This window comes from Pelobates fuscus, chromosome 11 (assembly GCF_036172605.1).
Source record: "Pelobates fuscus isolate aPelFus1 chromosome 11, aPelFus1.pri, whole genome shotgun sequence".
Taxonomy (NCBI): domain Eukaryota; kingdom Metazoa; phylum Chordata; class Amphibia; order Anura; family Pelobatidae; genus Pelobates; species Pelobates fuscus.
In genome coordinates, this window is record NC_086327.1 from 20,871,241 (window position 1) to 20,886,212 (window position 14,972).

At 39.0% G+C, this 14,972-nt stretch overlaps 1 long non-coding RNA gene across 1 annotated transcript; it reads left to right on the top strand.

Annotated features, from left to right (window-relative positions):
- The first annotated feature begins 7,930 nt into the window (after positions 1-7,930).
- Positions 7,931-12,710, top strand: LOC134577264 (uncharacterized). The gene is made up of 3 exons (XR_010085972.1): positions 7,931-7,992; positions 11,641-11,760; positions 12,628-12,710. It is a non-coding gene; the product is annotated as an uncharacterized LOC134577264 (long non-coding RNA).
- Positions 12,711-14,972: the final 2,262 nt, after the last annotated feature.

Genomic DNA, 14,972 nt, shown 5'->3' on the forward strand with positions numbered 1-14,972 from the left:
TGTAATTTTCTCAATGCCCAAAAAGAAATGCCAAATGCTCCAATAAAGGTAGACAAGTTAATTAGAATTATAGATAAAATAAAAACGACAACATGGAAAAGGATGGCTTTTTAAATCTTTATTAGTAATGAATTGGCAAAAACAAGATCAAACAGAAGGGTAAGTCCCCAGAGGAACTCCTGTTGACGAACATCATTTCTAACCACTCAAAAAAATAAAAAAAATAATAAGATGAACAACTGCTGACTAAAATCAGACTTACTCCATTACTTAACATAGATGTATTCATCGATTTTGTCTGAAAGAATAAAATCGGTGATACATACTTTGATAACTAGGTCTTGTCTTCAGCATATCAATTAATCATATGAGAAGAATTATAGATATTGATGGTTTTGAAAAAGGAAAAATGCCCTTGATCATCCTAATAATAGATGCCGAGAGGGTCTTAGAAAGGCTGGGATGGGATATTATGTTTAAACCTTTAGAAAAGTATGTTTTGGGGGAAAGAATGATGAGTGCAATCAGGGCCCTATACGCAAGCCCAACAGCTAAAGTTAAAGATCTCCATTTTACATCAGATAACTTACAGGTACACAACAGGGATGTCCCCTTTCACCACATTTATATATAATTTCTTTGGCACCTCTAGCAGTAAGAAAACTTACAGAAATAAAAATTTCATACGATCAACAGCATCAGCCAGATAAATCTATTGCGGACGATATATTGCTGACAGTGGAAGATCCTGAACCTTCTTTAAAAGCACTAATCACTGAACTTGAGATTTAATCCAAATATTCAGGTTACAAAATGTTACAAACTGCCTTTTGTAACTGGTTCTTTATGTGACAAATTGCCCTGTTCCCCTGGCTTATGGAGAAGCCTGATTGCCAGCCTCCTATCTCATGACTATGGCCCTGGTGTGTATGGCCCTTTAAGCACATTATTGGGGCATATTGGATTCTAAAAACTTTTTCTGCCCCTTTAATTCCATGAGAAAATGTGCCTTTTCCCCTCCCCCTTTCCTGTTCCATTGTTCTCCAGCAGGGAGTTGTCACAGGGGCACTGCCAGACCAGTTTAAACTGTCTGCTTTGTCCCTCCTCAATCTCTCATCAGCCCTTGCTAAACTTTAACCCCATGGCGATTTTATTCTGTTCGTGGGATCTGAGCGCTGTTCGGATATATTGAGCGCTCAGATCCAAGCTATCTGGGGATAGGTTAAATGTTGGGGTTCTGTGTAATATAATAGGAATTATGTATTTTTGCTGTTAGTGTAAAATTAAGATATTTTCTGTACCTGTAGATAATTGAGTTTACTGCAGTGCCTTAAGCCAATTCTCTCCAGGATAGAGGGGAGGGATTTTACTGTGTATGTGGGAGTGTTATTTTGTTAATTAGTGTTCCCATTGGTTTGTGTCCCTTTTGTCACAGTTTACCACCAGGTCCAGGGCGTGTGCCTCTGGCCTGAAAACTTGTATAAAAGAAAGTCCTTTTGTGTGCATTAAACAGAACTACTTGACCCTCTAACTCGCAGCCTCTAACTCGCAGTGTTTTTTGTAGCGGACAGCTATAATCACTGCAGGGATTGCTATGCTCTTCATGCTCCCTTAGCCATTGAGCTCTTGTAAGAGCTCTTGTTCTTGATCCTGCTTCACTCTACAGAAGGAAGAGAGATCACCCACTGGAACCTGGAGCCTGGTCGTAGGTCCAGGGTGGATAGCAGACGGCGAGATCCCAGCACAGCAGCAGCGGTGGTTTGTGGAGTCTGCAGTACTTATGGTGTCTATGGTGCTGATGGTACTTTGGTGAGCGCTAGGAGCATCCTTTCTATGGTCCAACTTTCAGCTAGCCTGGAGGCAACCGTAACACAAAATTAATCTGGATAAATCTGTGTTAACAAAAAAAATCTAGATATCAATTGTATAGTGAAATGCACTAAAAAATATGGCCTGATCTGGGCCCAACACCTCATAAAGTACTTGGGAATTAACGCCTTCTTTAAACGCTTTAAATTTTCTTTATATACTACAACAAACCAACAAAAACTAGTTAATTGAAAGAAATTAGACTTTGCATGGTGCAGAACGATAAATATATTACGGGCATATATCTTACCCAGATAGACCTATTTTTTCAGATTAATCCCTTTAAGTGTCCAGAGAGTTGGCTTAAGCTGTTACACTCAATTTTGTTCTAAATATATGGTTAAGGAAAGAAACCCACGTAAAATAAAGATTACTAGCTTTAAATACTAAACAAGGTGGCATGGAAATGTTTAAATGTTATACATCGAGCAGACTCATTCAAGCTTTGATTTCACAGACACCTTGTTCAGAAAAAGAAAAGTGGTATTTAATTGAACAGGACCAAAACTCTGTTTTGGTTCTATGGGCCACATAGAGAACAACAGGAAATAATTCTAGATATAAAGTCCTTAAGTGATATATTTGATTATTGGAAAATTATACAATAAAATAATCTTAATATATTAAATAAATGGTTGGAACTCTTTTCTCTAAAGATGTACTGAATCAATGCATCTCTATGAGGAAAATTCAGTGTCTCCATGCAGAGGGTGGAGATGCTAAACGGCAGTGCTGTCTACTGTGCAGCACTGCCCCAGGAAGCACCCCCAGTGGACATTTCCTGAATTTGAGAGAGGTTCAATACAAGATACATAACAGAAGGTATTGGGTACCAATTAAATTGGCAAAACTAAGTGTCACCTGCACTAACGTAGACTTGACATGTTGGAGATGTGGAATGAACCTAGGAATTTTTATGCATATTTGGTGGCGTTGTTCAGCAATAGCACCCTTTTGGAAAGAGGTATTTGAATTCATAGAAACCCATTGTGACACAACCATAGAAATGAACCCAGAGCTAGTGTCGTTACACCTTAATCTACAAACAATACCAAACAATACATACAAATACTCTTCCTATATTCCATCACATTTTTACAGTGGCCAAGCTCTTGATAGCTAGGAACTGGAGATCCTCCAATATTTTGAGATGTGACGACTAATATGAACATATTCAGCAGTATAAAATGTTATTAGGTGTGCCAGATTAAAGAACTGGACTTCAAATACTGTTAAAATGTGGGTGTATTGTATTTAAAAAATGGATCACTTAAACAGGCAGATTTTATTTTAAGCAAATGGACATAACAATTTTAGATATAAGTTTACGTATATATTTCTGTGTTTCTCTCAGGGCTATTTTTTGTTAGTACTTTGTTACTATTTGTCTTTTTGTTACTATTAATTATAATAAAATTACTATATTACTGCATGCCATATGTTTAACTTTCTGAAAAATAAAGATTATATTTAAAAAAATTAATTAAAAAGAGATCCCTCATCTAGAAGATTTCTTGCAGGTATTTTGAGGCTATATGGATAGATAAAAGCTACTTAGTATTATTCTGTATAATGCTAAATATTACTTGTAAATGGATGCACTCACATGGTTCCAAGTCTTTGATTTCCCATTCATCATATAAATGGCAGTGCAGTATTCTGGAATCATTTTATTGGTGAAGTAAAATATAAAATAATACCCAATATGGGATGGAATAAACATAATGTCCAAATAAAGTCTCAAATTGTCCAAATTGTGTTTCGCCTCCTTTTGAGTCTTCTTCATTTGAATTTCTTCACTCTCCCTCTCGGTTTCCTTTTAAAACAAGGCCAATTGCCACCAAAGTTCTTCTTCTGGAATGCTTATTTTGCCTTGGAATGCATATTGTGTTCCTTCTACCCGAGAACCAGTCTCGGAGAAACAGTTTCGTCATTTTTAGCATGTCATATCTTCTTGTTGGAACGCATCCTGCATTCCACCGGCAGAGCAAACTTGTTCACATCACTTTGCACTCTGATGCTCCTCTTTGGGATGCATTAGGTGTTCCATGCGTGTCTTCATTCATAGCATAATACCGTGGGAACGCATTTGCATTCTAAAGAGGAGCATCAGAGCGCAAAGTGATGTGACCAAGTCCACTCCGCCGGTGAAATAAGTCTCTTGACAATAAAAATATGCAACTTATAGTACTATAGTGTGAAAAATACTAAAAAGTGCAACATAAATAGTTTACAATAGCAAAAGGGCCCACATACAGTGTTCTATAATGTGTTAAAAGACATATATATAGTGATGTCCCGAACGCCGGCGAATAGTTCCTGACGAACATCGCATGTTCGCGTTCGCCACGGATGGCGAACATATGCGATGTTCGGTCCGCCCCCTATTCATCATCATTGAGTAAACTTTGACCCTGTACCTCACAGTCAGCAGACACATTCCAGCCAATCAGCAGCAGACCCTCCCTCCCAGACCCTCCCACCTCCTAGACAGCATACAATTTAGATTAATTCTGAAGCTGCATTTTTTTTTGTATTATTTTTGTTGTTGTTTATTATACATTATCCTCCATAGCCAGTGACATGTGTTTATTATACATTATCCCCCATAGCCAGTAACCTGTGTTTATGATACATTATCACCCCATAGCCAGTAACCTGTGTTTATTATACATTATCCCCCACAACCAGTAACCTGTGTCGTTTATACATTATCCCCCATAGCCAGTAACCTGTGTTTATTATACATTATCCTCCCCATAGCCAGTAACCTGTGTTTATTATACATTATCCTCCCATAGCCAGTAACCTGTGTTTATTATACATTATCCTCCCATAGCCAGTAACCTGTGTTTATTATACATTATCCTCCCATAGCCAGTAACCTGTGTTTATTCTACATTATCCCCCCCATAGCCAGTAACCTGTGCTTATTATACATTATCTCCCCCTTAGCCAGTAACCTGTGTTTATTATACATTATCCTCAATAGCCAGTAACCTGTGTTTATTATACATTATCCCCCCACAACCAGTAACCTGTGTTTATTATACATTATCCCCCCATAGCCAGTAACCTGTGTTTATTATACATTATCCTCCCCATAGCCAGTAACCTGTGTTTATTTTACATTATCCTCCCATAGCCAGTAACCTGTGTTTATTATACATTATCCCCCCATAGCCAGTAACCTGTGTTTATTATACATTATCCCCCCATAGCCAGTAATCTGTGTTTATTATACATTATCCCTCCCATAGCCAGTAACCTGTGTTTATTATACATTATCCCTCCCATAGCCAGTAACCTGTGTTTATTATACATTATCCCCTCATAGCCAGTAACCTGTGTTTATTATACATTATCCCCTCATAGCCAGTAACCTGTGTTTATTATACATTATCCCCCCCATAGCCAGTAACCTGTGTTTATTATACATTATCCTCCCATAGCCAGTAACCTGTGTTTATTATACATTATCCTCCTATAGCCAGTAACCTGTGTTTATTATACATTATCCCCCACAACCAGTAACCTGTGTTTATTATACATTATCCATCCCATAGCCAGTAACCTGTGTTTATTATACATTATCCCCCCCATAGCCAGTAACCTGTGTTTATTATACATTATCCCCCAAAGTCATTTATCGTTGGACCTAGGCAGCATGATGTCTTAGGCCTGCCCAGAGAGTGAGTGAGTGAGTGAGTGAATAATATAATATATATGTTCAGAAACATATTAGTAATATATGTAAATCGGGTTCATGCAAAGAGGGTGAAAAGGTATTAAAGAAAAACACATTTATTGCATCAAATTTACAAAGCCAAACTTTTAAAAGCTTTTAAAAGCTTTCCTCATTTCTTTCTCGGGATGAGGAATATATCGGTTGTAGACTGAGGGTTTCCATCTGCCCAATCTTTTAATAATATGCACTGGAGTGTCAGTGTTGAAGGAGACCGAAGCTGCCCCTATTCTAAATGAAAGACCCGAGACATGGATACAACCCAATCTTAGGAGTAGTGTTCTGATGTAGAAGATGAGTTTAGCCGTAGTCAGAGGGATTCAGTGAGAGTAGTGGTGAAATGTGTGTGGCATGACTGAGTGTGGGTAAGTAAGAGTCAAGTATTTTAACTGGGCAATAGTTCTAGGTGGGATAAAGTGGTATAGCGGATGGATGAGTAGTTTGGTTCGTTTTAGAGGTTTGTAGAGAAAGTATATAGTGATCATGATTTTTAGTGATATCCAATATTTTTAAGGTGGTCTCAAACAAACATAAAATGCTATATAAAATTTGTGGGAATATCGAATAGTCATGTACAGTAAATCAGAGAGGGCTCAGAATATCGAACCATCGATCGGTATCCAACCTTGTGCAAATGGTGAGTTTGCGGTTGTGCAAATGGACTGTTTGCGGTTGTTTACGGTGCGTTGAACGGGGAGTTTGGTCTGTCACTGTGAAGCGGGCGTAACCCTTACACTACCTGATCGATACAACATCATACCTGATGTTTTAAAGCACGTTATTCCAAACAATTTAGGAATGTTAGGTGATTTATGCCCTTTATGGATTAAAACCAGACTCTGCATCAACTATGTAATTTTCCATGGGAGTTTTGCCATGGATCCCCCTCCGGCATACCACAGTCCAGGTGTTAGTCCCCTTGAAACAACTTTTCCATCACTATTGTGGCCAGAAACAGTCCCTGTGGGTTTTAAAATTCGCCTGCCCATTGAAGTCTATGGCGGTTCGCCCCGGTTCGCCCGTTCGCGAACATTTGCGGAAGTTCACGTTCGCCATTTGTGAACGGAAAATTTTAAGTTCGCGACAGCACTATAAAATAAAATAAAAGGTGACTTGTGTAAATATATATAAAGAACATGGCTTTTATTTTTAAAATTGTACATTTAATTTTTGGTTAAGAAAATGTTTATAAAAGATTATAAATAGCTCTTATTATTTATTTTGAGAAGTGGCCTATCTCAGAATTCCAATTTAACTATTGTGGTACCTATGTTAAAATTAAATATGAATTTTATTTCTTCTTATTGTAACCTACCCCCTCCCTCGTCTCCTTTTTTTTTTTTTTTTGCTTTAGTTCTGGATTTTGAGACTTTATTTGGACATTGTGCTTACTTTCATCCCATATTGGGTATTATTTTTATTTATTCGTTGTATTTTAAAAGTTTTTAATATTTGACTACACCAATACAAGGATTTCCTGAAAGGTCTGTGGTGGATTCCAGAATACTGCATGGTGAATGCTGTAATACACTTGGAACCATGTGAGTACACCCATTTACAAATAATATTTCCCATTATACAGTAGTATGCTATGTAGCTTTTCTAAATCCATATAGCTTCAAAACACCTGCAAGAAGTCTTCTAGAACAGGGTTCAGGATGTCCCAAAAATCATTCTACTGTTCCATTCACCTGAGCCATGTGTTCTCTAAATGTCCACGTGTTGTTCTCAAATTTGTGGGCTAATGAAAGATATTAGATCATCCATAATCAGCATTGGAGAAGTATATTTGTATTGCTCCACCTAGTCATTAGACCAAATGCAAAGATGTGTTTCGACATCTGTTAATAGTACCTTATTTCCAAGACAGTCACTATAATTTAATAATTCCACTATTTGCACGCAGTGATTTTGATATAGCAGTCTAATAAAATGGGAGGTTTCCTGTTTCCCATTTGATAATTATAACACTTTCATCATCATAACTTGAGTAGACCAGTTTAGTTTGCCATCACAGTGTTGTTCGTTTGGGATTTTTCCTCCATTCTATCTCAGACATATAATTAAACCGTATAAATACAAGCTACAAGATCCTAATGTAGAAGAAAGACTTCAGAACCAACTGAACCAGCATCACGATGAGCTTCATGTTAAGTGCCTTTTGCATGCTTGCTATTTTCTTCAACACAGGTGAGCTATGGGGCATAGTTAGCTCTCAACGTCTGGGCCACAATGTAGAGCTCGATTGGAATTTCTTTTCTTTTTTAATGTTAGTAAGTGGTGTGTGAAAACCTATAAGAATGTCACATGGTTATATTAGATGGCTATGTTGACTTAACTACAGCAGATTATTGGGAAAGTCTACAGAAGAAAACAAGGTAAAGAAATGAATGTGTCTCATTGTATATTGTAATGTAGGAGCAGTTGGCAGGTGCAGACTGACAACTCATGGAGCCCCTGGGCAATAAGAGATCACGGGGCCCCCTTGTACTCACCATCTTGCAAACTACATAAATATACATCATGCAGACATACACACACCACCAACATGTACATCCTTGTGTTACAGAAAGGATTGTAATGTGGAGGAGTAAGGGCTTCAGGGAAGGACAAGAGCTGTAGCATTTGGGTCTGGAGCTGTAGTGCAGAGATAAGGGCTCTAATGGACCACATGGGGCTCTAATGGGGGAATGGGCACTGTAGTGGGATGCAGTGGGGTTGTAATTGAGGATAGAGATTGTAGTGTGGGGGTTTGGTTGTTAGGGGCTGTCGTGGGGGATAGGGGCTGTAGTTGGACTCTAGTGGGGAAAGAAGGTTTGTAGTGGAGAGACAATGGCTCTAAAGGTGGACAGGGGTTCTAATGGGGAAACAGGAGCTGTGGTGGCATGGTAGGGGAAGAAAGTGGGGTATAGGGGATGTAATTGGGGACAGAGATGGCAGTGTGGGGTTGTGTGGTGAGGGGCTGTCTTGGGGGATAGGCTTGGGGGATAAATTGTAGGCTACATTGCAAAATAATTGGCTTACAAGGAGGCATGTTGTTATTAGTGCTATAGCCGATACATTGTAGAAGGAGCTCAAGGTGCCCTGCTATTGAGTAAGATGTGTAGGATGTTAAAGAAACACTAGAGTGACAGGAATGCAAACATGTATTTCTGACACTATAGTTGTAAGAGCACATTTAAGGTCCCCAGTCCCCCTATGCCTCCATGGCTGAGATCATTAAATTTAACAATCTCAGCCAATCCAATGCTTTCCCATAAGAAAAACCAAATACTCTGCAAAACACCTTGTACTGCCAGTCAGCACACACGTATATGCAGAAATAAAAACCAAGATCAGTGGGCAGCTGAAGCATGCAGAAAACACCAAGTGGTCAGGAAAAATATAATGTAATCAGCAAATGTATACTTGCACTTGTACTTGTATACAGGAGCAGCTTAATCTAGAATACATAAAAGCAAGAACCTAGTGCAATATTGTAAAAAAGTCCTTTGTAAAATATACAGATACACAGACGCACAGATACACACACACACACACACACACTAACCCACATGCAGATACACAGAAATACAATAACACCATACAAATATGCAGACACACACTAACACACATGCAGATACAGACACACATACAGACACACACAATAATGCAAATGTACAGACACACAAATACCCCAAATTCCATTCCTACAGATACAAACACTGGTATACATACAGATACAAAGGGGCACACATTGAAACATAGATATACATCGACATATACCTATATACACAGATAAAATGCACACAGCATTGCTGGTGCAGGAGGGTGGCTTCCATGGGGTCCAGTAACATCTGGCTGCGTGTAATGCGAATCTATTCCAGGTTCTCCTCTGGTCCTGGCTCTCAGTCAGTCTCCCTAGCGTCTCTCCCTCGTGGTTCCTTGGTATGCTGGGAGAAAGTGACTTGTACTTACTTCCTCCCAGCACCACAGCATTACACAAAGAAGGGGCCTGGTCCTACTGTTAAAGTGGCGCTGCACCTGACTGGGCCCCTGATGACAGAATTACAGCAATGGACCCTCTCCTGGGTAAGCAGTAATCAGCGGATTTCGCGCATCAGACTTCAAGTGTGTGACAGTGCACAGACAGAATGGTGGGCAGCAGGCCCCCTTCCGCCGCAATTGCTGAATGCTTCAGCTTCAGTTGTCGAAGAAGGCTGCAGCTCTCTCCTTTCAGGCAGGTATCATCCCCTCTGTCTATTTCGCTGCAGCACTCCTTCCAGGCAGGTATCGCCCGCCCCTTCTACCTAAAGTGATTACAGCTACTGCCTTTACAAAAGCAACAGCAACTCTTCTACACTTGTCCCGGGCTACAAGGACCATGCAGCCAGCCAACAGGTCCAGAGACTCTGTTACTGGAATCCCTAAACATATCCACACAGGACACCGAGTTTCAAAAAGAACGAACATATGCGCATTACATAAAGCTTACAGTGACACACTCAATAAAATACAATTAACCAAAACATATCAGAAAACATACAGGAACTTATAAAAGCATAATGGCATATTGTTAAAGACGTGGGGAAGACAATAAATAACACAAACCATCTCTCCTGCCTGCAGAATTACCAATATGCAAATCTAACTGAATATGTAAATTACTAAGTCTTACTATTCAGGTAGTGCACATTTGATACCAACAGATAGCATTACACAGACAGGCTCCACAGCCAAATCCCCCTAATTGGTAGCCAGCATTAGCAGGAAGGGAGAGCAGACAAAACATTTATCAATAGACCCATACATTACACAAACCCAGCACCTATAATGGGCACAGGACGACTTAGACATAGGAGTAGTCCAGGGACCTACATAAATTGTCTGTCTGAAGCAGCTGGTGATGGTGACTAGAGCCACAGTTACCATATCTGATGTTAAATCTCTGTAATATATTAGCGGAAAGCCATGAAACCGTGCGCAATATTGAACAGCAAATTCCTTTTATATAAAGCACAGGTAGGGATAACCGCTAGAAGAGCAACTGACAAAATATAGGCAGCAAACTGGATATAGGGGACACTCAAACCCTAAAAAAATAACAACATAAATACACAAAAAAGGGTTGCTCAAATAGATAGATATAAAGATTAAATGAATAAAAATGTATATATGAAATAAATAATAATAAGTGTATAAAGTCCAATATATACAGTCCAATGATCATAATCCCAGCTGCTTTTAAATTGTTTATAGATATCAGTTCTTGATTAAGGTGCTTGTGAACAAAACTCAAAATGACAGATAATAGTGCAGACTGTTTAAGCAGGAAGATAAAACTCTCAATAATAATGATTGGAATTGCACTCACATTTTGTAGAGCTTTAACTAGCTCTAAGTAAAATTGCTTGGAGAGGTAGAATCCCCACTTGTGGTTATAACTTACCCGTATCCCATATTAATTGGCTGGATATAAAAGCCTGCCTCACCCTGGAAGGGGTGTCAGTCCATTGACTCTGATTCCCTTGTTTGGTTCCTGTCTCTCCGTATCTGCGTTCCAGTTTTCCTGTCTGACCCGGCTTCTGACCTTGGCTTTCCTCCTGGACTACTCTGGTCTCTGGCTTCCCTGATTTTGGCTTTCCTTGACTACGCTTCTGCTAATCCCTGCTGTACTGAGACTTGGAGTCTTTTTCATTGTTTATTTTTAATTGTAATGTCTGGTTTTATATTTATATATAGTTAGGGAAAACATTTTAACCATTAATTGTGTTGAGCTATTTCAATTGTTTTTGTTTGATGTGGTCATTGCTCATAGATAGATAGATAGATAGATAATGACAGGGTTAGCAGGCTAATCACCCTGAATCAAGACCTTCTGGCATATAGTTGCGCATGCATGCATGCCCCATAGGGGTCACTCTAGCTAGCTCTAAAGCACCGATTTAGCATTGATAAAAGGGTCTTTATCAAAACTGATAATAAAACCGAGTAATGCATACATTTCTACATTATATTCAATCTATCCATCTTCTATCTCATTCTAGGGAATGGTCTTAAGTGTGACACATGTGAAAACCAGGATGGTGCCTCCTGCTCTGGAAAGCTCGAAACGTGTGATAAATCTGTCGAAAGCTGCTTTAGTTCCATAATTGTTACAATTGACAGTAAGTAATGAATCCAAGTATGCTTAAATCGGAGGCGCTGTTCCTTTAAGATATATTCATTATATACTAATGATTTGAAAAATCATTCTTAAAATCTAGTTATGCTGTCATCTCATCTTCTCCCGAATATAAATCACACAATATTATAATAAATTGAGTACTGATTCCTCTTTGCATACTGCTGACTGTGGGACCAGTGGCGAGTCCCTAAACCAGGTAAGAGTGCACATAAAGGGTGCAGGCCGTGGCTCACCTATTGAAAAACTACAGCACAATCGGAGCTTTGCCTGTCATTGTGATTGTTCAGGTTATTAGCCACAGGAATGTTACTGCGATTTTTATTTTTTTTATTTTTTAAATATGCGATCCATTAGGGGCTATGATGTGGGCCCCCAATAAGGTGAGAGCACTATTAAAGGTGTGTTTTTTTTTCCAGTGGAGGCTTTCAGTACTAACAATATTATGCTATTGGAAGCCTTTTTCCTCTTGATTCCCACCGGTGAATATATTAACCCCTTTGGTGCTGGGTGATTTCGTGAAGGACCATAACTTACTACCATCAGGACAGACACATGATTAATTTTGGATAAGTGTGACTCTACAGAGGGGATATACAAATGTTGGATGTTAAGTGACATTGTTGGATGGTGAAAGACTCCTATTATTGAGCTTTTATTGGTGTATATAGTTTTATTATTCATAGTGATTGTGAAGAAGTGCGAAAAGTCGCGTTTGAACAAGAAGTAATGAATCCAGCTGTGTAAATATTATGGTATTTCTACAAGAAAGTATAAGGGAATTCTTCGTCAACCACTACTTACTCTAAAAATGTAAACTATAGTTATACTAAAACAATTTATTACACAGGTACCCAAACCACTATACAAAGCAAAAAGTCTTGTGCAGCCAGCCCCGATTTTTGTCATACTACTTATAACATGACATTTGGATCAATGCAAGTGTACCACCTAGCTGAGTGCTGCCAAAGCGATGGATGCAACAAAGAAAACATAAAACGTGAGTATTGAGACATCTTTCATATGATTGGTATTATTATTATTATTATTACCGTTTATATAGCGCCAACAGATTCCGTAGCACTTCACAATATTATGAGAGGGGGGATTTAACTATAAATAGGACAATTACAAGAAAAATACATGAACAATGGGTTCAATATAACCCTGCTCAACTGAGCTTACAGTCTATACGAGGTGGGGTATAAAACACATTAGGACAGGAAATAGCAATCAAATAAAGTGGGAGTGAAGCAGAGCTGGAGGAGAGAGTAAAGTGCTGCCCTTTAGGAGACAGCAAGAAACAGGAATGTGAGGTAGAAATTACTCAGGGAGGCCATAAGCTTTCCTAAAGAGATGGGCTTTAAGACACTTCTTAAGCGATCAAAGAGTAGGGGAGAATCTGATGGCAGTAGGCAGGCTATTCCATAGGAAGGGAGCCATCCGTGAGAAGTCCTGCAACCATAAGTTTGCTGTACGGGTGCAAGCAGCGGACAGGAGAAGGTCACAGGCAGAGCGGAGAGACTGAGAAGGGGCATGCCTATGGATCTGTGAAGAGATATAAGTGGGGCTATAATTGTTCAGTGCTTTATAGGTATGGTAATAGGTAAGACCAATGACTGTGTCATCTTAACGGACCACTATAGTGCCAGGAAAACAAACTCGTTTTCTTGGCACTATAGTGTTAATAGGTCCCCCCACCCTCATGGCCCCCCTCCCGCCGGGCTCAAGGGGGAGGAAAGGGATAAATCTTACGGCGCTGGAGACTCTCCTCCCTCTTCCGACGTCATCGGCTCAATGCGCAGCAAGAGCCGCGCGCGCATTCAGCCAGTCCATAGGAAAGCATTCTCAATGCTTTCCTATGGACGCTGGCATCTTCTCACTGAAAATCACAGTGAGAATCGCGGAAGCGTCTCTAGCGGCTGTCAATGAGAGCCACTAGAGACTGAATTAACCCTGAAACTGCTATGTTTACAGCTGCAGGGTTAACCCTTTATGGACCTGGCACCCAGACCAATTCATTAAGTTGAAGTTGTCTGGGTGCCTATAGTGGTCCTTTAACCCCTTCAGGACCAAACCTCTGGAATAAAAGGGAATCATGACATATCACACATGTCATGTGTCCTTAAGGGGTAAAAAGCCACCCATGAGCAAGTTAAGCATTGGTGGAATTAGAGATTTATTTTTTTAAATGAGACAAGATCTTCACAGTTAATATAATTGTTCCCTATTATTATCTGTATTCCTTCCTCAGTGCCTCCCTTTAACCAGATCGAAAATGGGGTAAGCTGTCCTTCCTGTTTAAAAGTAGGAGGTGAAAATTGTGTTCCTAAAGAAACCATGAAATGTACTGGAGCCCAAACTAAATGTGTCTCCTACACTGGTGAAGTCCATTATAAGGGTAGGTCTTTATCCATCTTCATTTAGAAAGATTTTAGCCATCTGAGAGCCACCATTTGTTAAAAAGTAGATAACATGACTAGTTGATGAGTACTAATATATGTTGTTGTTTTTTTATATATATATTTACAGGCCACTTTATTAAGACTGATCTAAAAGGATGCACCACTGAGAATGCTTGCACCTTCCCTGCCCCAACTTACCCACAGACTCCATTAAAAGCTGGATTTAAAGTTACTTGTCTTTAAGCATGACTGAGCGTTAAACAATCGGCAGAAAATGCACATAGATTGAAAGAAGAGGAGTTGCACTAATTGGAGTGTTATGGGACGATCTAATTAATATAAATCAGTATTGAAAAATTGGCTTCCTGCATTTGAAATTATGAAATTGCATATGAAGATTAACAATAAAACAAAAAGTGTCAAATGGAATTGTATTTTAAATCGGTTTGGTTTTTGTAGTCACTAATGTCTGTCTGTGCCATGCATTGTAACTAATTTCTTAATTTCTGGGATACAATTACAATTCGGGGAAAGAATTTAGAGGAGGTTTACACAGAGTGTTTGTCACTGACGGAATGAACAAAAGAGATTAGAGAGGTAAAATATTGTCCTCAGAACACTGGTCTCAAGTGCCATCTTTTCCATTAATCATCCAATCTGAGGTTGCCATGAGATATTGTGCTGCAGTAATGAATTCAAACATAAAAAAAAAAAAAAAATACAAAAAATATTTGTGTGTGTGTGTAAATTTCACTTTATTAGAGTTTTTTTTAAAAGTAGCTAGAATTTT